The 26,990-nt window shown below is 39.1% G+C and overlaps 1 protein-coding gene and 1 long non-coding RNA gene across 28 annotated transcripts in view; one reads left to right on the top strand and one right to left on the bottom strand.

The window, feature by feature from the left end:
* The window catches only part of LOC128932316 (uncharacterized), a 455,935-nt gene that overhangs the window by 418,179 nt on the left and 10,766 nt on the right, over positions 1 to 26,990 (top strand). The window lies entirely within an intron of this gene.
* Positions 22,902 to 26,990, bottom strand: part of LOC118154464 (uncharacterized) — a 924,399-nt gene continuing 920,310 nt past the window's right edge. For all 9 annotated transcript variants that reach the window (XR_013536616.1, XR_013536615.1, XR_013536618.1 and 6 more), the window contains one exon: positions 22,902 to 24,169. This is a non-coding gene — a long non-coding RNA (uncharacterized LOC118154464). The remainder of the gene's footprint in view (positions 24,170 to 26,990) is intronic.

Genomic DNA, 26,990 nt, shown 5'->3' with positions numbered 1-26,990 from the left:
AGCAATAAAAGAGTTCCCAGAGAAAGGCTTTCTGGGTGGATATGTACCTGTCAGTCAGTGAAGGAAGACAAGGAGACATTACGGGATAGATGGGTAACATTTAAAAATATCCACAGAAATGTGAGAGAATTTGTCAGCCTTGATGAATTTCAAATGTTTTGAAATGACTTGGAAGTGCACAGTGTCCTTTAGGGGACATTGTGATAATGTATGATTCTGCAAAGAAAGACAAAGACCCATCTGTGAGAGTCTTCATGTTCTGCTCTCCTTGTGTGCAAAAGGGAGGCTGACGATTTGAGGCTGAGAACAACACTATTTTATTAAAACTTATCCCCATACCTGTTTGAAAAATAATAAATGATGGTTACTCCAAAGGCAGAGTTATCAATTCAGATGAGAAATAATTAGGACTCAAACAATGTTAGTGCTTTGTTCGTACCTAAGTTTTAGGTTTCTCTCCATTAAATATCTTCAGCTTGACCTTTGTTGATTTCTAAGCCACTTCTCACTCATTTTAATATATTAATTGTAATAGGTTTTATTATAATTTCTATGTAAATGTGTATCTTTTTGACAAGTATGTTGTAATTCAAAAATCAGAACTTTCCACAGTACATATTCTACAGATAAGGGATTTTTAGCCTTCTGTGGAACCCTGGAGAGTTAATGAGTGGGCACCAGGGAGACTATATATTCCTTGACATTATAGGCAAATGTGTTTATTTTTTATTTAGTTTTTGAGATGGCGTCTCGCTCTGTCACCCAGGCTGGAGTGCAGTGCCATTATCTCGATTCACTGCAACTAGGTTCAAGCAATTCTCCTGCCTCAGCCTCCTATGTAGCCGGGACTACAGGTGTGCGCCAACACACCTGGTTAATTTTTATATTTTTAGTAGAGATGGGGTCTCACCATGTTGACCAGGCTGGCCTTGAACTTCTGACTTAGGGTGGTCTGCCCACCTCGGCCTCCCAAAGAGCTTGGGAATACAGGCGTGAGCCACACCTGGACACAAATGTGTTTATTTTGTGTTTGTACTCGGATGGATTTTTATCTGAGCAAAGGGCTCATAATTTCTCTTTAGCTCTTCATCACCGATAAGGTTGAAAGAGCTTCACTATCCTCATACACATTAAGCAAAAGGGGCCCAGAGTTAGGCTGGATGTAAGAATGCTGAGCACACTGCTTTGTCACTTCAAATGAGTCTATAATGTTCTCATTCTTTGGGAACTTTAAAAAAAGGAGAACTACCACTACCTATGTTCTTGTTTACAAAATGTACCAATTAGCAAGATACTGAATTAAGAAATACAGGGTTTTCAACTTGCTGTCTGGACTTCTATGTTGACCTTGCATAAAGTGATTAAATCTGATGCTTTTGCATGGATTCCTGAGGGTTTTTTTTTTTTTCTGTAAAATGAACAAACATCAAAAGGATTGCCAGGGAAGTGGGATGGGAGGTGAGTAAAGGATACTGGGTTCCTGTAAAACAGCAAACATCTTGGCATAGAAGAAGGATTTCTCATTGTTTTATATAAAAGCAGATAGTGGCTTTATAGGTTACAGATTAAACAGAACAAGATATTAAGAAGCCATGGAGATAATGCTCATTTTTTTCCCTCATAATGAGAATAAAATAAAGAAAAGAAGGCATTATTACAGTTGGTCTGATAGTTAGATAATTCTTTGTATTGCACCTATAAAATATAATTTCTATCTAGGATTATCCTTTCTGGAATGGGTATGAAGAGGAGAGGCAGATCCATAATTTCTTACAGGAAAATTCTCAATGAATATTTGTTTCTTTGCTTAAGAGGTAATTATTGCCTTCCACTATAGAACAAGATAATTCAGTGGTCAAAGGCGATATTTGTGAAATATTTATTTTGGCATGTAATGCCAAACCATTGGTCTGGTATTACAGCCAAAGATCCAGGTGACTGAATTTGCCATGTGACTTCTTACTGTTTATAACATTCCTGGAAAGGTGGCTATTTCATCCAAATGACCCTTCAACTACTGCAGCGTCCAAGTTTCACGCAAGGAGCCTACAACCATTACCTGATAGCTCTTGTAAGCAATACTCAAATCAGCAGACCTTTTGTAGTTCTCTTTAATGGAGTCTGGATGATGAATTTACATCTATATATCAGAAACATTGTCTTCTGCCCTACATTACTAATGTCAGAAAATTGCCTCTATATAATTCATCAAAGTATGTCTATAGTCTCACTCCTTTATTATCTTTTCTCTAGCAAACTGTATAATTCCCCTTCATTCCACGTCAGGGGAGACCTTTAATCTTGCCTGGCTGCATTCTGTAGGGCTTTCTACATTAAAGAGCCTGAGCAGGTGCCACTGGAGGCAACAAGAATGGGAATAATCCAGGGTGAGGACAGTCCTATGGTAGTGACTTAGAAAACAGCTAGATGGAAAGCACTTTTCTAAGAGATCACAGCCTCAGGAAAATGAGTTTTAAATGTTTATTTGACAAAAAAATAACTTATTCATATTTATATATCTCTTAACTTTTTCTGCAGAATGGTCACCCTATAATACTGATTTATACTTGAACATTTGCAATTTGAGGCATCCCTGACATGTATACTTTAATTCTTTGTCCCCTTTAATAACAGAAACTAAAATGAGTGAAATTTTGATAACATACTCAGGGTATTTCCATTTCAGTGTCATAATGGGATCCTTCAGAATGACAGACAATATCATATGATTCACAAGCCTAAGCCTTTGATGTCTCAATGCTTTTTCTATTCCTCTCTCAGATTTTGCTCCAGTGATGTATAATGGGGAAGTAGGACTGAAGGGGATTCTTTTCCCAAGGGCAGATGTTCTATTGGCAAATGTATTAGGAATAATGACTTGACAGAGAAATACAATGAAAGGACAAAATAAAAAAACTTTTAAATAAAATAAAAGCACATAGATTTTAAATATGGGTTTAAGATCCTACAGAATGAGTTGGATGCATGACGGGAAGTTTTACTCCTTGGTTTGGTATATGCATCTGGTGTTGGCGTGAAGACCAGAATCAACATGAGTAGAGATTTTCTGACAAGGCTGCAGTAGATCTGCTTTGAAAAACAGTAATAAAATAAATTGCCCAAAGAATAATTGTGAAAACGATAAGCACTATAACAGAGACTGGCTTGCATTTCCCTTTATTTTCCCAACTCGCATTGAAGTCCTGGACACATAGTAGCTATTCAGTAAATTGTGCTGGGATTGAGAGGGGATGATGTAAGTTAGTGGGCCTTTCGGACTTTGAATTTATTTTATCTATAAATCAACTCTACCTTAAGCTCTGGAGTTATACAGTAAAGTGTGCCAATCCTAACTATCTCTAAAATGCAAGCAAAATTATTTTTCCCAGGAATATTTTCTCTGTGTAGACCTGTATTACAGTTAGTCTTAAGAAATTTTGTTTCTTTTTTTATCTTCACTGAAGTTGAGGCTTTCTAAGCCTCAAAGACCTAAGATTAATTTTTTACTTACTTTGTATCGCAATTAATATTTTAATTGATAAAAAGTGTATACGGTATACAGCATGGTGTTTATATGTATATATAGACACACACACACTGTGTTATGGCCAAATCAAGCAAATTAACATATATATTACCTCACATACGTATCTTTCATGTGTGTAGTGAGAAGATTTAAAATCTATTCTCTTAGCAATTTTCGAGAAAACAGTGTATTGTTATTAACTATGCTCACCATGATGTCATGATGTACAATAAGTCCTTTAAACTTATTCCTCCTGACTGAAATTTTGTATTTGTCTAAAATGTCCCCAACCCCCCATCCACAGCCTGTTGTAATCACCCTTTCATTCTCTTAAGAGATTTCTGATTGAGATTTAGGTTATCGAGTGTCTGCTGCCACTGGATATTTCATTTAAAGTAAGAATGATGGGATTTGGTTGACTATTTCTAAGTGTAGTAGAGAATTTGGAGACCTACAGAGTCTAAACTTATGACAACTAACTGAAAGTCTATTTCTGTGGGTAACTTAATTATATTTGATACAGATTTCTCGGCCATGCAAAATCTTATGAACTTTGGGCACAAATTGAGAAGGAATGAGACCCTGAATGTTAAGATAGGGTCAAATGGATATATTCCAATGAAGGTGAGGTCTGTGAATGTCAGAGGTCTGCCAGTTTTTCCTTTCCAATAGAAGCAACTTTCCTGTCCTCAGAAGATCATTCTCCCCTTCCTTAAAGAGCCTATAGCTGGCTCCTTCCTGGTAACTTTCTTGAAGGGGACTACTAATCTCTTCAGGGTCTAGCTTAATCTCCTCTCATTGCTTCTGAACCTGTAACCAGACGAGGGTTGTCAGAACCTAGGAGAACAAAAAAATTACATGACTTTCCAATTTGTATTGAAATACCCTGGGGTATATGTGTAGAAATGGATTCTAGGAATGTTGCATATGAATTAAAAAATGTCACATTGAGTCAGTTTATAGATATGTTGCACTAAACAGAGTGACTGACACGTTTAACGATTTGCTTGCTTGGGTGGTTGAAATATGGAACTATATGTGGACTGAAGGAAATTGTAATACCAGTAAATCTATTCTTTGAGACCTGCTTACTAATCCCCTATATCCTCCAAAAGATGCTAGGGAAGCTTTTCTTCATGAAAGCTTTGAGAAGTACATTTGTGAGCAGAGTGACAGCATCCTTAAAGAGCTCCCTGGTGGCTGTTCCCTGCAGGCCAAAAACGAGTGACAAACTGGGTTCCTAGAATTCAACAAAGATGATGGAAACGTAAGGTTGCAGAGGTTAAGTGAAAGTACTTAATCACGAGAGACAAGATGTATGCGGTGACCAAAAGGGACAGCAGAGCCATTGTAGTAATCAAAAGGATTCGACCCTCAGAGATCTTTGGCATTGGCTGATTGATCAAGGCATTCTTATAAATTAAATAGCTGTGCATCGCTCTACTGTCCTACTTCATGCTTTCACATAGAAAATCTCCATGTCTGATGAAAAGAAGTAAGAATGAATCACCAACTTAAGAGACATGGTGCTTCCACAAAATCCTCAGACATGAACCAGTTCACAGGCCCAGTTTAAACTTGAATAAGGATGAAGGACAAAGGAATCATGTCCACTTTAGGAAGGATCTAACTGCACTACCAAAAATGTATGGCATAATCCTTTCTCCTAGCAATCTCCTGAGGTACCTGAAACTCTACCAGCATGAAATCCACCAACAAGGGGTAAATAATCAGACTTTTCAGGGGTTGCTGGGCACTGAACTGATACTAATTACAGACACCCAAAACACCACCATCAGTATGGGTGCTTATTGAGGTCAGGAGATCAATAGAGTTTTGGCTTCTCACAGTGAGCACAATAGGACCATGGCTTCATGCTGGGGTTACTCCCCGGTTTCAGAAAACATCGTTAAAATAGAGAAACTAGCAAAATTTCTATATTGGATCTTTGATCTTTGGAGTGAAGTTTATTATAGTGGGAAGGGGCAAGTGGAAGGCCTTAAAGATGCTTTTAGCTACCAAGGTAGTAAACAGAAATAGACATTTCTGGAGTGACTACAGAGATTCCTGACATGATCAAGAATTTGAAATATGCAAGGTGATTGCCATTTCATGCTTTGGAATATATATTGTGTGTGGGGGGGTGGAGAGAGACAGAGAGATTTACATTAATGAACTCACTAGTCTTGTCACCTTTTTCATCACACGGAAGCAAGTGGCCCGTTACCATAGTAAAGCAGACTTCTGAGACAAGACAGGCAGCATCGCCAAGCCGGGAACAATGTTTTCCATAATGTGTTTGATGGTCTATATCACTGGTCAACATATAATGTTGTTTCTGGCATAGCAAAAGACTGATGGATTTGGAAATCCATCTCGAGCTAAGGGTCTTCTTCCACTTGTCTGAATCCTACTATCTTCAAGTTCAAAATATTGAGGTCTCATTAGCACAAGGTGCTGCAGCACTTGAAATGGGAGATCCGTTGCTTTTCCTAGCTCTTTTTAACTATCCCTGTCAATGAACTCTTGAATCCATATGAAAATCCCAGATTAGCGAGCTTAGGTTTCTTTTTCTTCTTGGTGTAGATCCTGCTTTCCTTTCAGACTCAGCTCACATATTAGAAAGGATGGAAAAATCATCTTTTGACACTGATAAAGATGATTGCACTTCTTAACTTGAAATCTACAGATAGAATTTAGGAGTTGGTGAGCCTTGTAAATAGTATATAAAATGTTACATGTTTATGCATACATGATGTTTATGAGAAGAAGGTCCATATCATTGATCATATTTCCAGTGTTGCTGGTAAGTCAAGAGTTTTATAACCAGGGCCCCTGAAACTGTATTTACTACCAGAGCAAGTGGATGAGGTGAATGTATTTAGGCGCTTTTATCCTTAAGTTACTGCTTAAGTTGTATCCTTAAGTTACCATTTTTATCCTTAAGTTACTGCTTCCCCAAATTATTATTGTCCATTGTTCAATTATAATGACTTTAAGCATTTTAACCACCAATATTACTAAAATAAGCATCATTTTTATTTGTAACCCAGAAATATATAAATAACTTAATCTCATTAGAGAACCACAAGTATTAGTACATGGTGTGAAATAAAATGTATCAAATAAAGTTTATTCCAGATTCATAGAAAAATAAAGATAAATGCAGGCGCATTGAGTATTTTACCATCTTGCTGTTCCCTCTAGATGATTTTATTTACTTTCCTTGTTTCAACTCCAGCTCAAATGCAAGTGACTCCAACACCTATACTTTGAGGAAGACTCTCCTCAAATGTCCCCTGACAGGTGAACTGCCGTGGGCTTTAAGGCCTCTGCTGAAAGACGTGGCCTACACACAGCAGCTGCAGTGAGAGAAAATGTATTAACATATATAGGTATACACGTGCACCACACAAAGCATAAGTAGAAATGGTCTTCCAAGGGATGTCCAGCACAATCCTCCTGATTTAAGATGTATAGATGTAGAGTTCATAGTAGCCACGTCATCTGCTAAAACATAACTGCTCTTCAGTGCCTTAGTGTGAGGAAACGCTAGCCCCTCCCTTGCCTGTAAGGAAATAACATTTTCTTTTCTTGCAATGGACTGTATAGGTTTTCTTCCCTCTTCCCACTCCATTCCCTGCATTGCTTCTGCCTTGTTGCTCTGCTATTTCTGAACCACAAAGCAAGTAGGCCATTTACAAAACATCAACTGATAAGGATGACTCTGCTCTGGGCCTATGCATAAAAAACTTGAAAGTAGAAAAAAAAATCAAAAAGGATAACAGCTTTTCAATCAATTTTATAAAAAAATTTAAGTTAATTAAAGGGAGACTCTATTTTTCCCTAGAAGGCAATGCAGATCTTTATTATTAATGCATACCAGCATTTCATAGCTGTGCATAATGATGGCCTGTAACATCAGGAGCAGTTTCATCTGGAGCCTAATTTGTTATAAAATCTTTTCTAGTATTCTTAAAGTGTGGCCTCTGCCACTGCCTCCCTCCCGCTCCAGGGTTGGTTCTGAACTCAGAGATAATGTTTTCCTTGCTGCCATCACCTGAGAATTAATTTGCAAGATTGTTTTTAGCTTTAAAGTAGTTTCCCAACCTTCCAAAAAAAATCATTTATAGGATTTTCACTTTGCTTTCATTTTTTTCTTTAGGTTCTATTAATAGAAACCCTTGTCAAAACATCATACACATGCAATTTTCTCTTTATGAGAACAGTCCTAGCAGGGAGGAAAGAAAAAGATTAAAAGGTGCCACATTTTAATTCAGATATTGCTGTTTGAGAAGATGAAAACATTTCTCCAAACAGAATCACCAAGTTTAACTGAGTCATTCATTCCTATGTTCATTCATGTGGATACATATGCACTGAGCACTTCCTACATGCCAGGCACTGTATGAGACATTGGGAAGACGAAGATGCTTAATAGAGTTTTGCAGCCAAGGGTATTAATGTATTCAATACCTTATACTTATTGTCCTAGATACCATGAGGGTACAAGAAAACTAAGTTACACTTCCAACTTTCAAGGGATTACTATTTCATAAACACATACAAGTTAGAGTCTAATATAAAACACTGTTTCAGTGTATAGGTAAGAGATGTCAGATGTGAAAGTCCATATGGGCCACAGGGTTTGAGGAGACTGAAGGAGACGGGTCAAGAAAGGTGGGCTGAAATCATGGCGTATTAATACTATATAATACTGAGCAGCTAGTTAAAGGAATGAGCTAGATGAATAAGTATTCATAATAAATGGCTGAGTATGAAAAACCTCCAGAAAAATAGACATACCGTAATTCATTATTTGTAAAAATAAAGATTAAAAAAAACCTCTAAAGAAATTAGAACAATTGGCTGCATTTGGACAGGCAGTGAGAAGGAAAGAACATGGCAACATGACAGAGAGTGAATGTTTTTTAAAGACATATAGTGTCCACAGATAGGAAAGAGAATGGCTGTCTGTGGTATATATGGGGTAACCATTTCAAAAGAGAAATAGGACAATCTGGGAAGACAGTCATACTCTATTTTATAAACAGAAAACCAGGAGCTGAAATCAATGGAGATATCTTTTGTTGAAAAAGGCCTAGCCAGGTAGGCCCCAGCACTGATGTGGGACAGATGGTGACATGGTTTGGCTATGTCCTCACCCAAATCTCATCTTGGATTGTAATTTCCACCATCCCCATGTGTCGTGGGAGGGACCCAGTGGAGGGTAACTGAATCATGGAGACAGTTTTTCTCATGCTGTTCTTAGATACTGAGTTCTCAAGAGATCTGATGGTTTTATAAACATCTGGCATTTCCCCTGCTGTCATTCCTTCTCAGGCCACCCTGTTAAGAGGTGCCTTATGCTATGATTGTAAGTTTCCTGAGGCCCTCCCAGCCATGCAGAACTGTGAGTCAATGAAACCTCTTTTCTTTATATATTATTCAGTCTTGGGTATTCCTTCATAGCAATGTGAGACTGAACTAATACAGTAAATTGGCAAAGGGCAGTGGGGGCACTGCTGTAAAAATACCCAAAAATATGGATGCGGCTTTGGAACGGGGTTACAGGCAGACGTTGGAACTGTTTGGAGAGCCCAGAAGACAGGAAAATGTGGAAAACTTTGAAATTTCCCAGAGACTTGGAGGGCTCAGAACAAGACAGGAAAATGTGGAAAACTTTGAAACTTCCTAGAGACTTGAAGGGCTCAGAAGACATGAAGATATGGGAAAGTTTGGAACTTCGTAGAGACTTGTTGAACAGTTTTGACCAAAATGGTGATAGTGATATGGACAATGAGGTCCAGGCTGAGGTGGTCTCAGATGGAGATGAGAAACTTTTTGGGAACTGAAGAAAAGGTGGTTATTGTAATGTGCTAGCCAAGGAACTGGCAGCATTTTGCCTTTGCCCTAGAGATCTTTGGAACTTTGAACTTGAGACAGATGAGTTAGAGCATCTGGTGGAAGAAATATCTAAACAGTAAAGCATTCAAGAGGAAGCAGAGCATAAAATTATTTTAAAAATTGCAGCCTGGCAATGCAATAGGAAAGAAAAACCCATTTTCTGGGAAGAAATTTAAACCTGCTGCACAAATTTACATAAGTAATAAGAACTGAATGTTAATCACCAAGAAAATGAAGACAGTGTCTGCAGGGCATGTCAGGGCCTTCATGGCAGTTTTCCCTTCAGTGCCTCCCAGGGGCCTAGGAGGAAAAAAAATGGTCACCCTGTTGTGTATAGCCTAGGGACTTGGTGCCCTATATCCTAACTGCTCCAGCCATGGCTAAACAAGGCCAAAGTACGACTCAGGTCATGGCTTCAGAGGGTGTAAGCTCCAAGCCTTGTCAGCTTCCATGTGTGTTGAGCCTACAGATGCACAGAAGTCAAGAATTGAGGTTTGGGAACCTCTGCCTGTATATCAGAGGATGTATGGAAGCACCTGGATGTCCATGCAGAAGTTTGCTGCAGGGGCAGGGTCCTGATGGAGAACCTCTACTAGGGCAGTGCAGAAGGGAAATGTGGAGTTGCAGTTGCCACACAGAGTCCCCTCTGGAGCACTGTCTAAAGTAGCAGTGAGGCGAGGGCCATCCTCCAGAACCCAGAACTGTAGATCCACCAACAGCTTGCACCGTGTGCCTGGAGAAGCTGCAGACAATTGATGCCACCCCATTAAAAACAGCTGAGAAGAGGGTTGTACCCTGCAAAGCCACAGGTCGTGGGTGCCTGTCTCTTGCATCAGCTTGACCTGGATGTGAAACATGTCATTAAAAAAGATTATTTTTGAGGGTTACGATGTAATTACTGCCTCGTTCAATTTCAAATTTGCATGGGACCTGTAGCCCCTTTGTTTCGGCCAATTTCTCCCATTTTTGATGGAGGTATTTACCCAGTGCCTGTACCTCCAGTGTATCTAAGAAGTAAGTAACTTGTTTTTAATTTTACAGACTTGTAGGCAGAAGGGGCTTGCCTTGTCTCAGATGAGACTTTGGATTTGGACTTTTGGATTAATACTGGAATGAGTTGAGTTAAGACTTTGGGAGACTGTTGGGAAGACATGATTGTGTTTTGACATGTGAGGACATGAGATTTGGGATGGGCCAGGGGTGGAATGATATGGTTTGGGTGTGTCCCCACCCAGATCTCATTTTGAATTGTAAATCCCATAATTCCCACAAGTCGTGTGAGGGGCACAGGAGTAATTGAATCACTGAGGCCGTTTTCCTACGCTGTTTTGGTGATAGTGAGTGAGTTCTTACAAGATCTAAAGGTTTTACATGCATCTGGCGTTTCCCCTGCCGGCACTCATTCTCTCTTCTGCTGCATTGTGAAGAGGTGCCTTCACCGTGATTGTTAAGTTTCCTGAGTCTTCCACAACCATGCGGAACTGTGAGTCCATTAAACCTCTTTTCTTTATAAAGTATCTGGTCTTGGATAGTTCTTCATGGCAGTGTGAGAATGGACTAATACAGACTGGAAGTGACCAAGCTAGAAGACTACATACCTCCTTTGTTTTTTTTTTTGAGATGGAGTTTCACTCTTGTTACCCAGGCTGGAGTGCAATGGCGCGATCTCGGCTCACCGCAACCTCCGCTTCCTGGGTTCAGGCAATTCTCCTGCCTCAGTCTCCTGAGTAGCTGGGATTACAGGCACACGCCACCATGCCCAGCTAATTTTTTGTATTTTTAGTAGAGACAGGGTTTCACCATGTCGACCAGGATGGTCTCGATCTCTTGACCTCGTGATCCACCCACCTCGGCCTCCCAAAGTGCTGGGATTACAGGCTTGAGCCACCACGCCCAGCCTACATACCTCCTTTGTAAAAGAAATCCTAGAGAAAATACTAAACTACTCAGAATAAATTAATCCGTGGGACAGAAAAGTTGCTTATGGTCATAGATAACAGGAAGTGAACACCATATATCTCTAAAAGTGTATTGACATAGTATTCAATATTCTAAACAGGAAACTTATCCACATCTCCAGTAAAAAGCAGAAAAGTGAAGAAAAATGGATATAGGAGTTAATTTAATACCCAGACAGAAGCAGGATAGAGGGAGAAAGAAAGAAAAGCCACCAGCAAAACTATATCCAGTTTAGAGAAGTGGCAGCAGAAAGGGTGTAAAATGAAGACCAAATGAGAATCAAAGAGAAAAATATTTCCTGTGCTACCTGGCAAGGGAAATGGGCCTTCTTCAAGGCTGATGGGAGGGAGAGGAGGGAAAGAGCAAACTAGAACATTTCCCACTCATTTTCTTATCCAATTTATCCTGTGGATGGAAGATGTACTAAGAAAAGAGGAATAAATAGCCTAAATCATGAGCTTTCTCCATACCAGCTCATTGGTAACACAGCACAGTATTCTCCAAGGTGGCCAGCCCTCAGTGATTCTCCTAACAGTGAGGGTAAGGGGAATGGAAAGAGATCAACTACAGGTAGAAGGATCATTTAGGCAGGATACTCTTGCTAAAGACTAACAATATAGTGACATTGCACTTTGCCTGTGAATTAGTTCCTAATGTCTAAAAAAGGTGACAATTATATTAATCAAAATGAGCCCTTGTATGGCTTAGAGTGCAGGAGTGTAGACAAAGATGGTGCTAAAGATTTAAAATAAATAAATAAATAAAATCACAAAGGCCTTTTCAAATAACATTGGGTGTAGAGAACAAGGTGCTAGGCCAGCCCAGTAACTCTGTTCCCAGAAATCCCTCAGGGATCCAGATGCTTTTCCTCTTGCAGCTTTTGTGTTTAATCAAGGCAGGATCAGAAGGTAAGGAGGATTAAGGCAAGTAATATACAATGTAGTCCCTTACTTCCATTTACATATCGCTGATGAGATCCGTCACATGGCCACACTGAGATGTAAGGAATGATGTGAAACACAGCCTCTAGCTCACTGGCTATGGCCACCCTAAGGAGACTGTGGACCAGTAAAAGGGAGTTCTAGGCTATTGGGTTCTACTTATATTGAATAAGAGGTGATGGATTTTAAGAGAAAACCAGTCTTCTACACTAGTCTGCCTGGCATAGCCAACCAAACCATGAATTTCTCTTTAGATGCATATTTTCCTTGATCCCACGGGGACAACCCAAAGTCTCATTCAGTTACTGCTACCAGTTCAAAGATTCAGGCCACCTGTGGATTATTCTTCGCCAAGCCCATCTGTGATTTGTTTCAGTTTAGTGACCTATAAACTTACATTCAAGTCATCTCTCCTTCCCTAATACCCAAAATATAATGGGGAAAAAGAATAATGAAGAAAACCCTCACTGAGAAAAATAGGAAACACACAGAAGTCAATGATTCATTATGATGAGCAAATCCTGCCGGACAACATTGCAAATACGCTTTAGCAGCAAATATCCTTGATTGGGTCCTGATTCTTCTTTCTGGGAGTAACCGTCATTTCCATCTTGGTTGAAGAGTTTGGGCTCCACCATCTGAGAGGTTCTTTTTCATTAACTTCCATTCTTGAAGTTGCAATGTTTTGTAACTGTTAAAGACAGAGGATCAGATTGACTTCCGATGTTGAAAACGTGCAGGCATTTGTAGACTCAGCCTGGAGTCACTTTGGCAACAAAACTTCCTCAGACTTACAGGTGTTCAGTCTATTTACTTCCAGGGAGCACCGGGTGTAAGTAACCACACTCGAAATTCTCTTCTGGACCTATACCTCTGAAGCCTCTACATTTAGTTCTATTTTCTGGCTTCTGTGCTTGGTCTATCTCCCTATATTCCTGTTAATGGCGATTTCCTTGACATCCTCTGAAATAGCAATCTTGAGTAAAAAGACAACATCATTTGATTTCTATTTGGACAGGCTTTCATTTTCTGGCTGACAAACTTTAATGAGCAATACTTGAAAAAGTCTGGAAGCTTATCACTTGCTGTTTTGGCTATGGATGCAGGGAGCTGTTTCAACTTAAAAGCCCCCAAATCTGGATTCTTACTTAAGTTTAAGGCTTTTTTAAATTACATTTTAGGTTTTAGGGTACATGTGAAGAACATGCAAGATTGTTGCATAGGTACACACATGGCAGTGTGATTTGCTGCCTTCCTCCCCATCACCTATATCTGGCATTTCTCCCCATGCTATCTCTCCCAACTCCCCACCCCCTGCTGTCCCTCCCCTATTTCCCCCATGACAGACCCCATGTGTCCATGTGTTCTCATTGTTCAACACCCACCTATGAGTGAGAACATGCAGTGTTTGATTTCTGTTCTTGTGTCAGTTTGCTGAGAATTATGGTTTCCAGGTTCATCCATGTCCCTACAAAAGACATGAACTCATCATTTTTTATGGCTGCATAGTATTCCATGATGTATATGTGCCACATTTTCCCCATCCAGTCTACCACTGATGGGCATTTGGGTTGGTTCCAGGTCTTTGCTATTGTAAACAGTGCTGCAATGAACATTTGTTTGCATGTATCCTTATAGCAGAACGATTTATAATCCTTTGGATATATACCCAGTAATGGGATTGCTGGGTCAAATGGAATTTCTATTTCTAGGTCCTTGAGGAATTGCCACACTGTCTTCCACAATGGTTGAACTAATTTACGCTCCCACCAACAGTGTTAAAGTGTTTCTATTTCTCCACATCCTCTCCATTATCTGTTGTCTCCTGATTTTTTAATGATCGCCATTCTAACTGGTGTGAGATGGTACCTCAATGTAGTTTTGATTTGCATTTCTCTAATGACCAGTGAGGATGAGCATTTTTTGATATATTTGTTGGCCTCATGTATGTCATCTTTTGTAAAGTGTCTGTTCATAACCTTTGCCCACTTTTGAATGGGCTTATTTGTTTTTTTCTTGTAAATCTGTTTTAGTTCTTTGTAGATTCTGGATGTCAGCCCTCTGTCAGATGGGTAGATTGCAAAAATTTTTTCCCATTCAGTTGGTTGCCGATTCTCTCTAATGACTGTTTCTTTTTCTGTGACGAAGCTGTGGAGTTTGATTAGGTCCCATTTGTCTATTTTGGCTTTTGTTGCCAATGCTTTTGGTGTTTCAGTCATGAAGTCCTTGCCTATGCCTATGTCCTGAATGGTTTTGCCTAGATTTTCTTCTAGGGTTTTTATGGTGTTAGGTCTTATGTTTAAGTCTTTAATTCATCTGGAGTTAATTTTAGTGTAAGGTGTCCGGAAGGGGTCCAGTTTCTGCTTTCTGCACATGGCTAGCCAGTTTTCTCAACACCATGTATTAAACAGGGACTCCTTTCCCCATTGCTTGTTTTGGTCAGGTTTGTCAGAGATCAGATGGTTGTAGATGTGTGGTGTTGCCTCTGAGGCCTCCATTCTGCTCCACTGGTCTATATCTCTGTTTTGGTACCAGTACCATGCTATTTTGATTACTGTAGCCTTGCAGTATAGTTTGAAGTCCAGTAGTGTGATGGCTCCGGCTTTGTTCTTTTTGCTTTGAATTGAATTGGCTATGCAGGCTCTCTTTTTGTTCCATATGAAGTTTAAGGTGGTTTTTTCCAGTTCTGTGAAGGTCATTGGTAGCTTGATGGGGATAGTGTTGAATCTGTAAATTACTTTGGGCAGTACAGCCATTTTCACAATATTGATTCTTCCTAACCATGAACATGGAATGTTTCTCCATCTATTTGTGTCCTCTCTTATTTCGTTGAGCAGTGGTTTGTAGTTGTCCTTGAAGAGGTCCTTTACTTTCCTTGTTAGTTGTATTCCTAGGCATTTTATTCTTTTTGTGGTAATTGTGAATGGCAGTTCGTTCTTGTTTTGGGTCTCTTTAAGTCTGTTATTGGTGTATAGGAATGCCTGTGATTTCTGCACATTGATTTTGTATGCTGAGACTTTGCTGAAGTTGCTTATTAGTTTCAGGAGATTTTGGGCTGAGACAATGGGGTCTTGTAAATATACAATCATGTGGTCTACAAATAGAGACATTTTGGCTTCCTCCTTTCCTATTTGAATACCCTTTATTTCTTTTTCTTGCCTGATTGCTCGGCTAGAACTTCCAATACTATATTGAATAGGAGTGGTGAGAGACGGCAACCTTGTCTAGTGCCAGATTTCAAAAGGGAATGCTTCCAGTTTTTCCCCATTCAGTATGATATTGGCTGTTGGTTTGTTGTAAATAGCTTTTATTATTTTGAGATACATTCCATCAATACCTAGCTTATTGAGGGTTTTTAGCATAAAGGCTGTTGAATTTTGTCAAAGGCATTCTCTGCATCAATTCAGATAATCGTGTGGTTTTTGTCTTTGTTTCTGTTTATGTGGGGAATTACGTTTATAGACTTGCATATGTTGAACCAGCCTTGCATCCCTGGGATGAAGCCCACTTGATCATGGTGTATAAGCTTTTTGATGTGCTATTGCAGTCGGTTTGCCAGTATTTTATTGAAGATTTTTGCATCTATGCTAATCATGGATATTGGCCTGAAGTTTTCTTTTCTTGCTGAGTCTCTGCCAGGTTTTGGTATCAGGATGACGTTGGTCTCATAAAATGATTTGGGAAGGATTCCCTCTTTTTGGATTGTTTCGAATAGTTTCAGAAGGAATGGTACTAACTCCTCTTTGTATGTCTGGTAGAATTCAGCTGTGAACCCATTGGGACCTGGGCTTTTTTTGGGTGGTAAGCTTTTAATTGCTGCCTCAACTTCAGATCTTGTTAGTGGTCTATTGAAGGTTTCGACTTCTTCCTGGTTTAGACTTGAGAGGATGTAAGTGTCCAGGAATTTATCCATTTCTTCCAGGTTTACTGGTTTATGTGCATAGAGTTGTTTGTAATAATCTCTGATGATGGCTTGCACTTCTGTGGAATCTGTGGTGATATCCCCTTTATCATTTTTTATTGCATCGATTTGATTATTCTCTTTTTTACTAATCTGGCTAGTGGTCTGTCTATTTTGTTGATCTTTTCAAAAAACCAGCTCCTGGATTTATTGATTTTTTTTTTGAAGGGTTTTTTGTGTCTCTATCTCCTTCAGTTCTGCTCTGATCTTAGTTAATTCTTGTCTTGTGCTAGGTTTTGAGAATTTTTGATCTTGCTCCTCTAGCTCTTAATTTTGAAGATAAGGTGTCGATTATAGATCTTTCCTTGCTTCTCATGTGGGCATTTATTGCTATATATTTTCCTATAGACACTGCTTTAAATGTGTCCCAGAGATTCCAGTACATTGTGTTTTCATTCTGGTTGGTTTTGAAGAACATCTTTATTTCTGTCTTCATTTCATCATTTATCCAATCAACACTCAAGAACCAGTTGTTCAGTTTCCATGAAACTGTGTGGTTCTGAGTTCATTTCTGAATTCTGAGTTCTAACTTGATTGCACTGTGGTCTGAGAGACTGTTATGATTTCCATTCTTTTGCATTTGCTAAGGAGTGATTTACTTCCAATTATGTAGTCAGTTTTAGAGTAGGTGTGATGTGGTGCTGAGAAGAATGTATATTCTGTGCATTTGGGGTGGAGAGTTCTGTAAATGTCTATTAGGTTTGCTTGGTCCAGGTCTGAATTCAAGTCCTGGATATCCTTGTTAATTTTCTGTCTGCTTGATCTTTCTAATATTGACAATGGGGTGTTAAAGTCTCCCACTATTATTGTGTGGGAGTCTAAGTCTCTTTGTAAGTCATTAAGAACTTGCTTTATATATCTGGGTGCTCCTGTATTGGGTGCACATATATTTAGGATCGTTAGCTCTTCTTGTTGCATTGATCCTTTTACCATTATGTAATGCCCTTCTTTGTCTCTTTTGATCTTTGTTGGTTTGAAGTCTATTTTATCAAAGATGAGAATTGCAACTCCTGCTTCTTTTTCTTTTGCTCTCCATTTGCTTGGTAAATCTTCCTCCATCCCTTTATTTTGAGCCTTTGTATATCCTTACATGTGAGATGGGTTTCCTGCATACAGTACACTGATGGGTTTTGGCTTTTTATCCAATTTGCCAGTCTGTCTTTTGATTGGGGTGTTTAGCCCATTTACATTTAGGGTTAATATTGTTATGTGTGAATTTGATCCTGCCATTTGGATGCTAGCTGGCTGTTTTTTCCGTTAGTTGATGCAGTGTCTTCATTGTGTCGATGCTCTTAACCATTTGGTATGTTTTTGGAGTGGCTGATACTGGTTGTTGTTTTCTATGTGTAGTGCCTCTCTCAGGAGCTCTTGTAAAGCAGGCCTGGTGGTCATGAAATCTCTGAGTACTTGCTTGTTTGTAAAGGATTTTATTTTTCCTTCTCTTATGAAGCTTAGTTTGGCTGGATATGAAATTCTGGGTTGAAAGTTCTTTTCTTTAAGGATGTTGAATATTGGCCCCCTCTCTCTTCTGGTTGTAGGGTTTCTGCTGAGAGATCTGCTGTGAGTCTGATAGGCTTCCTTTTTTAGGTAACCTGACCTTTCTCTCTGGCTGCTCTTAGTATTTTCTCCTTAATTTCAACCCTGGTGAATCTGACAATTATATGCCTTGGGGTCGCTCTTTTTGAGGAATATCTTTGTGGTGTTCTCTGTGTTTTCTGGACTTGAATATTGGCCTGCCTTGCTAGGTTGGGGAAATTTTCCTGGATAATATCCTGAAGCATATTTTTCAGCTTGGATTCATTCTCTCCGTCACATTCAGGTACACCTATCAAATGTAGATTAGGTCTTTTCACATAGTCCCATATTCCTTGAAGACTTTGTTCATTTCTTGTTACTCTTTTTTATCTAATCTTGCCTTCTCGTTTTATTTCATTGAGTTGATCTTCAATTTGGCTGTTGAAATTTGTGCATGCTTCGCGAAGTTCCATGTTGTGTTTTTCAGCTCCATCAATTCACTTATATTCCTCTCTAAGTTGTTTATTCTTGTTAGCATTTCATCAAATCTTTTCTCAACGTTCTTAGTTTCTTTGCATTGGGTTAGAACATGTTCTTTTAGCTCAGAGAAGCTTTTTGTTGTTGTTGTTTATAGTGCTTTTATTCCTAATTGCCAAAAGCTGAAAGTAACCGGTATGTTTTTCAATAGATAAATAAACATAATGGAATACATTGGCATAACAGAATATTACATAATGAAAAGGCATAAGCCATCAAGCATGAAAAGCTGAAATACATATTGTTAAGTGAAAGAACTATAGAGACAATGAAAAGATAGTGGTTGCCAGAGGTCTGGGGTAAGGAGAGAGGGATGAATAGAAGAAGCATAGTGAATATTAGGATGGTAAAATTACCCTGCATGATACTGTAATGGTGAAAACATGACTTTATGCATGTATCAAAATCCATAGAGCAAAACGGTGAAAATGGTGAAAACATGACTTTATGCATGTATCAAAATCCCAATATATATACATCATTATTAATTGTAGCATACGACTTATATTAGGATTACACACAGTGAATCCTAATATAAGTCGTATGCTACAATTAATAATGATGTGTATATATATTGGGTCAATAATTGTTACAAATGTACCATACTAACACAAGATAATAGGGAAAATTGTATGACAGGGATGTAAGGGGGTTTATGGGAACTCTGCACTTTATGCTCATTTTTTTTGTAATCCTAAATCTACTCTAAAAACAAAGTGAATAAATTTAACAAATTAATTAAAACAGTAACTCATTTAGTTTCAGATTCTTTTTTTTTTTTGCATTTTACATTTTGGGGTACATGTGAAGAACATGCAAGATTGTTGCATAGGTACACACCTGGCAGTGTGTTTCTTTTTACCTACCTTCTGAAGCCTGATTCTGTCAATTCATCACACTCATTCTACATCCAGCCTTGTTCCCTTGCTGGTGAGGAGTTGTGATCCTTTGTAGGAGGAGAGGCATTCTGGTTTCTGGTGTTTTCATCCTTTTTGCACTGGTTTCTTCCCATCTGTGTGGATTTATCAACCTGTTGCCTTTGTAGTTGTTGACTTTCAGATTGGGTCTCGGAGTGGACGTCCAGTTTGTTGATGATGAAGTTATTTCTTTCTGTTTCTTAGTTTTCCTTCTAACATTCAGGCTCCTCTGCTGTAGGACTGCTGAGGTCCAGTCCAGGCCCTGCTTGCCTGGGGATCACCTGCAGTGGCTGCAGAACAGTAAGGGTTGCTACCAGTTTCTTCTTCTGCTATCTTTGTCCCAGAAGGATACCCGCCAGATGTCAGTCTGAGCTCTCCTTTATGAGGTGACTTTTTGGATATACAGGGGTCTGCTTGAGGAGACAGTCTGTCCTTTACAGGAGCTCATGTGCTGAGCTGTGAGCTCCATTGTTCATTCAGAGCTGCTGAGCAGGTATATTTAAGTCTTCTGTAGCAGAACTCATAACTGCTCCCCCCTTTTTTCCCCAGGCACGCTGTCCCAGAGATTTAGGGCTTTATTTATGAGTTTTTGTTGTGCTGCTGCCTTTTTTCAGGGCTGCCCTGACCAGCCAGGAGGCAGCCTAGTTACCGTCTGCCTGTAGAGGCTTTACTGAGCAGCTGTGGGCTCTGCCCAGCTGCCCTGTGAACTTCCCTGCAGTCCTGTTTATACAGGTATAGCTAGAACTGCCTCAGCAATGGTGGTGCACCTTTATAATGGTGGACTCTCTCTGTAATGGCAGGCTGCCTCGGCAATGGTGGGCTGCCTCGGCAATGGTGGACTACCTCCGTAGTGGTGGACTGCCATGGTAATGGTGGACACCCCTCCCCCCCAGAGCTGGACTGTCCCAGGTTCAGCTGTGCTTGCTGTGCAACTCTCAATCCAGAGCATTTCAGATTGCTGTTTTTTTGTGGGGGTGGGACCAGCCGAGCTTGATCACTTGGCTCCCTGCCTTAGAGCCCCCCCCCTTTTTTTTTTTGAGTTGAACGGGTGACTCTGTCTTCTGGTGTTCCAGTCGCCTGCTGAAAAGGTGCCGGGATCTGTGTGATTTCCCATACAGTGACCCACTGCACCAGCTGAAACAGCTGCACTGAGATTCATGGTGCTTTTTTGCCAGGGAATCTCCTGGCCTGGCTCCCTGTTTCAGTCCTTCCTTTTTTTTTTTTATCAGTTGAGTGGGTGACTCTCTATCACAGGAGCTCCAATCCCCAGCTAAAATGGTGCCCAGACCCATGTATTTTGTGCAGAGAACCGTAGCACTGGGGCACTGGCCAAAACAGCTGTGCCGGCCGAAACAGCTGTGCTGGCGACCCGTAGGGCTCCTCTGCCTGGGAATCTCCTGGTCTGTGGGCAATAAAAATCCATCTGGAAATGCAGCATCCACTCACCCTCCATGCTTTCACTGGGAGCTGCAATCCTGAGCTGCTCCTAATCGGCCATCTTGGATCTCTCCCCGCTAAGGTATTTCTTAATCCCCAGAGCTCAACTTCATTCCATTTTGCCTGCATATTCTTACTCAGGTTTACTCTCTTTTGAGATTTTGCTAGAAGCAGCATGGAGCATTCAACATACAAAATCATTTGTCCTTAAAAACTTGAGGTCTGCCTAAAAGTTGTAACCAAGTAGTTTGACACTAGCTTCCCAAGATGGGATATCTGTATTTCTGCTACTCACCACTAAACCATTAAGAAAATGCCAAATGTTTTTATATTTTTGTTATGGCAGCGCCCTACTTCCTGGTTACAACTTCTCTATTAGGTTACAGATAAGCAGCTGCAAAGAGGAGACCCAAGGTGTGAAGTGGCTCTAACAAGACAAAATTCATTTTTCTCTCAGTGCAGAAGATCTACACCTTATCTAGATCTCTCTCTATAGAGAGTAATGTATATATAATAAATATAGCTCACATAGAATGTACATGATAGTATACTGTACACAGGTGAGTGTACAGCCCATTGTATCTTTATTTTTTAAGAGAGATGGAAACAACAAGCAGAGTGTGTATTATGGAATTTGCATAAGTTAAATGGTAGTATGTTGCTACTAGACCATTGTTTCTTCTAGATAAATAAATTATTGATATTTCTTTATATGACCTACAATAATAAATCACCAACTTCAGTTCTTTCTGTCTGAGTTCTTGCCTTTCATTCTGATATGAAATTTTTTTTTTTACATCTGAGATGTCATTTAACATTTTGGGGCCCTAGTTTTCTTGGCTAACAACAAGAATTTGAACTATAATGTCTCTGAATGTCTGCCAGCTGTACTTCTGGGTTTGGATGTTATTGGTATCAGAGCTAGCTCTCCTTTTCCTGAGTTTCTGGTGTGTCCTTGCCTTGTAGAACCTACAGATATGGTAACCAATGGTGCCTCCTTCTTCCCAAAAGCATCTCATGTTCTGATATCTGCCTCTCATTTGTTTCTCAGAATGTCTTTCTTTAACCTTTTTACCTGTGGATGCTGAGGACCGAGCAATGAACCAGGTCTAAGTCTCTTACTAATGTAGATTAAAATCATAGATCTATGAGTGGCTTCTGTCAAGTGTGTAAGACACCATCAATATATTGTGCACAAGTGAGATTTTTGTTCCAAATTATTAACCTAGCTTTATTTTTCATTACAACTCATTTTATAGGTTTTTAAAAATGCTTCTGAGTGGCAAAAACTCAAATTGTTTTTCCTCTGCTCTCACCCCACAACAATCAACACAGAAGACTTCTGTGACCAAATATATGTAGAGCTTTCCTCACTAGTAAGCAGCCCAAGCAGCCCATCAATTCTGTAGTGGCACCAGGTGAGTGCCCTCCAATTGAATCCTAACACTGTCTACTGGAAGATTGTGTTAGATCCCATAGGTTAAGGGCCTAGTCCCCCCAGACTGCCCCACAATCTCCTTGCTTCCAATGCCTATTGCAAGCCTCAGGTTATTTTGCTTGTGCTTCTATAAATCAAGATTCCCTCTTTGGGTTCCATTGATTTGCTAAAGTATTTCACACAACCGAGGGAAACACTTAAACTTACTGGTTTATTATAAAGGATATAACAAAGGACACAGATGAAGAGACGCATAGGGCGAGGCATGGGAAGGGGCACAGAGCTTCCATGCCCTCTCCACGTACCAAACACCTTCACCTGTTTGTCTATCTGGAAGCTCCCCAAACCCAGTTTTTGGGGGGTTTATGAAGTCTTCATTCCATAGGCATGATTGATTAAATTATTTAGGATTGATGATCAGTAGACAATGATCAATTCACTGGCTATTAACTATAAACATGCGGGTACCTTTTTTTTTTTTTTTTTTTAAGAACTTATAAGACCATATTTCACTATTTTCTTGCCTTCATTTTTTTCTCATGAAAAGTCAATTACAGCTTGTTTTTTTAAAATAATATTTTTCTCAGTCATGTTTAAGATTAAGCCTGCAGCCCTTCTCCCCTCCTTGAAGGTTGGAGTTGAATGTCCCAATCCTCTAACCCTGCTTAGGTCATTCAGATGACCAACCCCCATCCTGAAGCTTCCCAGGACTACCAGCTATCAGTCAACTCATTACCTTAAAAAAAGACACTCACTTTGAAGATTCTAAGGAGTTTTAAAAATTGTATTGCCAGAAACAGGGTAAAAGAACAAATATACATTTTACCATATCATAGCTATATAATATTATCTTTTAAATGTTTTTTGTATTTTCTTGGAACATTTCACAGATTAGTAAATGAATAACAAGCTCACGAATAATTCAGACTTATACTCAAAAATCTTCGTTGATTCCTCACATCTTGAGTATTTATCATTTCCATTTACACATTTCCAGACTTTTTTATTCAATTCTAAATACGCGGTTTTGTATCTGGCATCATTTCCCTTCTGCCTGAAGATCTTTACTTTTTTATAGCATAATTCTGCTTCTGACTAATCTTTTACTCTTCTTTGATTTGGAAGTGTATTTATTTTTCTTTTACTCTTAAAAAATATTTTCACTGCCTGTACATTTCTGGGTTGATATATGTGTGTATAAATATACATGTGTGTGTACATATATTTTTTCTCCTAGAACTTTTAAGACAGTATTTCACAATTTTCAGGCCTCCAATTTTTCTATTAGAGAGCCATGACAAATTGTCTTTTTTTCTAAACATTATGACATTTCTGTCAGCCAGGTTTAGGAGTCCGTCTTTTTCGTTGGTTTTCAGCAGTCTAATGCTTATGAGAAAATGTATGGTATTATTTGTATGCACCCTATATGAGGATGATGAGCTTATGAAACTCTGGCTTTGAGAAATTTTTGGTCATCACTTCCTAAAATGTTTTTTTCTACTTGTTTTTTTCGTCTCCTGGAACACGAATAATCTGTATGTTAGAGCTTTTTATATTCCCCCATGGGTTTTGTTACCAAACAATAGTGAGTCCACTCGTACAGTGGGTTAATATTCACACAGTGGCCAAATATTCACACTGAGGTTTGCCACTGCAGAATGGAGGGCATTTATTTGCAGGGTACCTGGCATGGAGAATGTGGGAGTGCATGCATCAGACTCATCTTCCTGATGGCTTTCAAGCAAGTGTCTTTAAAGAAATGGGTATATTTCAAGAAAGCAGAAGTCACAGGCAAAGTCATAGATCATATGGAACTTATTCATTGCTTTGATTTAAAAAGATGGGATATCTTGAAGCAGAGGCTTTTCTAAGATTTTCTGATTTGCAGTTGGTTCAGGAAGAGAAGTTGTATTTAAAAATTTTGGGTCAGCAGAAAGATACATAAGTTCTGGCTTGTAGATGTGACTTCTTCCAGGCCCCTTAGGAAGACCCTTGGAACTAGTCCTCAGTTCCTCAGTATCACTCCTGCATCTGAAAAAAAACCAGGGTCATGTGTTAAGATGTTATTTGCTTCTTGATAGAAACTAAAAATATCTCACGGCTCTAACTTCCTTGGCTATTGTCTTAAGCTATTATTACTTTCTTGCTTATCAGGTTGCTCATTTACTTCTCAAGGCTTGCTAGGTGCCTGGAATCTCCCTTGAAGGGACTCAAGATTCTCCATTATTTTTGTGCTGGGACAGGGGGTTTGGGGTAGGATGTTGGGAAGGGTACCCAGTATGCTCCTGGGCATAGGAGAGGGGTTCCTACTTTCTTTTAATTTCTGAAGCTCTGATAATTTGTTTTCAATATTAGCTGTATCTTTAGATTGAGTACCTCTCACTGATTAATTTTCACATTCACTGAATTCCTCCTGTCATCTCCATTTTTCTATTAAATCCATTCTGCTCTAGTAATTTTATTTCTGTATTTCAGATATTTACTTTTTATTTCTAGGACTTACCTGCTGACATTCCCTATCTTTTAGCTTATTATAAGCATATTTTCTTTCTTTATTCAGCACAGATATGAAAACTGCTTTAGAATTTTTGTCTGCTAAGTCCAACATCTAGGTCACCTGGGAATTGGAAATCGTTATCTTTTCTATGTAAAATATGTATTATATGCCTATTTGATTTGTGTGAAATAACTGTAGATCTTATTCTGAATATGTTAAGTAACATGTTGTAGAGATTCTGGATTCTGTTACGTTCTTTCAAAGAACTCTGATTATTTTTAAAGCTGGTTGTTAACTTGGCAAAATTCAAACTACAAACCCTGTCTGCCTTGTGGTTGATCATCTGTTCTCAGACTTGTTCCTTAACTTTAGCGATGCTGTCTGGAATTCACTTTGTACAGGCATAATTTAGGATTCATTCGAGTATTGGGGCAGAGTTGATTCATGGAATTGAGGATGCCTGTCTCTTGCTTTATCCTTTCCAGGATTTCTTCCCCACTTTCTGCTGGCTGTAGTAGCCCTAAACTCAATTCTCTCATTCTTCAGATTAGTGAAATTATAGGCTTCTTACATATTTGATGTGATATGCAGTCTGGGACTTGTCTTCTATAAAATAATCTCTGAAAATCAAATATTCATATTCATAGATAACTATTCCCTTTTTCAAGTGTCAAATCTTGTCCAGGTTCTGCCTCTACTATTCACTGCCCAGTGCATTTGAGTGGTTGCTTTTTATAGTTTTTCCAGAGTTGATGGCTGTTTTCTCTGACTTTGTCTTAATAAGAGCTATTAGCTATTACTGGACAGAATTCCCATATGCAAATGATGGGAGTACATGGCTCCCATATAAGTAGATGGCTACATTGCTTAGTCTGGCATTCAGGACTCTGCACAATATAGCCCTAACTTCATTTTTAACTTTCATTTTACACATCCCACTTACATTATAGTCTGCTACATGTCATCCAGTCATTGAGCAAGAGGTTTTTGAATACTTTCTATGTATCAGGCAGCTGAGAATAAAACCGGCGTTTCCCTTGCTCCCTTGGAGCTGACAGCCTAGCATGGGTGACTTCCAACTGTGCTAGATTATTACGTCGCTGAATATTTTCGTATGCTCATTTACCTTCCCTCTATTTTAATTTCCTCAAATTTTAACTTCTAATTTTTCTATCAATGCTATCATTCCCAAATTTTGTTTCATCATACCCAACAGAAACTATTGTACATTTTCTTCTTTCAGTTTGGAAATTAAAGAATGTTACAGATTTAGTGCACTTTTATTGTGCTGCAGTGTTCATCCCACTGTATGTGTATGGAAATACTTAGTCAATGAGTTAGTGCTACTGACTGCCTCCTAATTTAATTTATAATTCATCTTAACATTTAGGAAATGTACAAGTTAGTTGCCGATAGAACAAGTGATTAAAGGCTGCAAGATTTGATTTCAACACATAAATGAAAACTTTAAAATGACTTTCAAAACATTTTGAATTGAAAATGTCTTACCTGCCTTCTTTCCATACCAATATGAATCATCAGCCCCTCAATGATGAATCATCAGAATTTTATATTGATGTTTCACTTTTTTCTTTTTTCTTGACAGAGTCTCGCTCTGTCACTCAGGCTGGAGTGTAGTGGTATGATCTCAGCTCACTGCAACGTCCCCCTCCCAAGTACAAGCAATTCTCTGCCTCAGCCTCCTGAGTAGCTGGGATCACAGGCACCTGCCACCACACCCAGCTAGTTTTTGTATTTTTAGTAGACAGAGGTTTTCACTATCTTGGCCAGGCTAGTCTTGAACTCCTGACCTCGTGATCCACCCGCCTTGGCGTCCCAAAGTGCTGGGATTACAGGTGTGAGGTACCATGCCTGGCTGATGTTTCATTCTTAATTGTTTGATTCCCTCTATCATGATGATGTTTGAAATGCTTTTGCAGTAACTTTCATGTTCTTTCAACCTGGGAGTAAATAATGAGAATGTGAAGGTCAAGGAGGAACATTCTCTTTATTTTAACTCTTTGCATTTATTTGTTCTCTGACCTGCCAAATAAAGGCAGAAGTTAGTGGTGCAATGAAGCTATTCAGGTCATGTAGAATGGTTCAAAACCAGAGGGTTCCAAGAGCAGTTTTTGATACTGGAAACCATGTCTTTACTTAAAATTTATTGCATATGCATTAGTAACTTTCTCTTTTTTTTTTGGATAAACACACATGTACATGTTCAGATAGATAAAAGCTAAATCACTGTTATCTATCCTATGGGATTCTATCTCCTGAGCCACAATTCTGAATGCTGACAAAGGTTTCTGTACCACTGCTGAGTGTAAAAGGATGTCTGAAATAGAGGTTATG

This window comes from Callithrix jacchus, chromosome 6 (assembly GCF_049354715.1).
Source record: "Callithrix jacchus isolate 240 chromosome 6, calJac240_pri, whole genome shotgun sequence".
Lineage (NCBI taxonomy): Eukaryota > Metazoa > Chordata > Mammalia > Primates > Cebidae > Callithrix > Callithrix jacchus.
The sequence above is the reverse complement of the archived record's forward strand: the minus strand, read 5'-3'. Positions and strand labels throughout refer to the sequence as shown.